The sequence below is a fragment of the Arachis duranensis genome, chromosome 4, assembly GCF_000817695.3.
Source record: "Arachis duranensis cultivar V14167 chromosome 4, aradu.V14167.gnm2.J7QH, whole genome shotgun sequence".
NCBI lineage: Eukaryota > Viridiplantae > Streptophyta > Magnoliopsida > Fabales > Fabaceae > Arachis > Arachis duranensis.
The window spans coordinates 61,091,135-61,092,205 of record NC_029775.3 but is presented as its reverse complement, the minus strand read 5'-3'; positions in this window follow the sequence as shown (position 1 = coordinate 61,092,205).

Sequence of the window (1,071 nt, the reverse complement as noted above, 5' to 3'; positions counted from 1 at the left end):
CAGACTCAACAATTTAAAGTTCCAGACTCATCAATTCTTCAGGCCCAATCCCATAAACCATGATATTCAATTGGGTTTCATGCCATAATAAGTTTAAGTTAATCTTTATGCTCAATTGCTAACTTAAACTTCAATATAATTGGCCCATAAACCTTTTCAAATAGTGGTGTTTAAGTTTAAGTTTAAGTTTCAGTTTAAGGTCAAACTAAAACTTAAACGTGAAATTGGAAGAAGGCAACCCAGGGGTGTTCATTGTCGAGCACGTTTAACCTCCAGTTTGAGGTTAAACTGGAGGTTAAACTTGGAAATGAAGAAAGCCCACCCTGGAGGCAATTTGGGTCGACCACGTTTAACCTCCAGTTTGAGGTTAAACTGGAGGTTAAACTTGGAAATGAAGAAAACACCCTGGAGGAGAAAAGCCATCGAACACGTTTAACCTCCAGTTTGAGGTCAAACTGGAGGTTAAACGTGGAAACACTTCCCTTTCTTGAGTCGTCACTTTGTTCTCTTGTCAACCTTGCCAATTTGATGCCAAATATGGACTATTATACCTCGTTGGAAAGCTATGGATTCCAAATATGGACTATGATACCTCGTTGTAAAGCTATGGATGTCTACTTTCCAATGCAACTGAAAGCGCATCATTTGGAGTTCTACAACTCGAGTTATACTCCATGGAAGGTGAAGAGGTCAGCTGGCCTGATTGCATGTTGGTACTATGCTCTTCTATGCACATTACGGGGCTGTTTTCTCCCTCAATTTTTAGTATCCACCATGCATGCCATATATGCTTGGAAAGCTCTAGATGTCTTCGTTCCAATGCATTTTGAATCACCTCATTTGGAGTTTTGTAGCTCAAGTTATTTATGTTTGAAGAAGGCATGGTCAAGCTGTTCCATATAACACGTTTAAGCTCCAATTTAAGGTTAAACTGGAGCTTAAACGTGGAAATGCTCCTGGTGCCTTTCTTACTTTTGGCGTTTAACCTCCAGTTTGAGGTCAAACTGGAGGTTAAACGTGGAGATGCTTCTTGGTGAGGAGAAAGTGTCGAACACGTTTAACCTCTAGTTT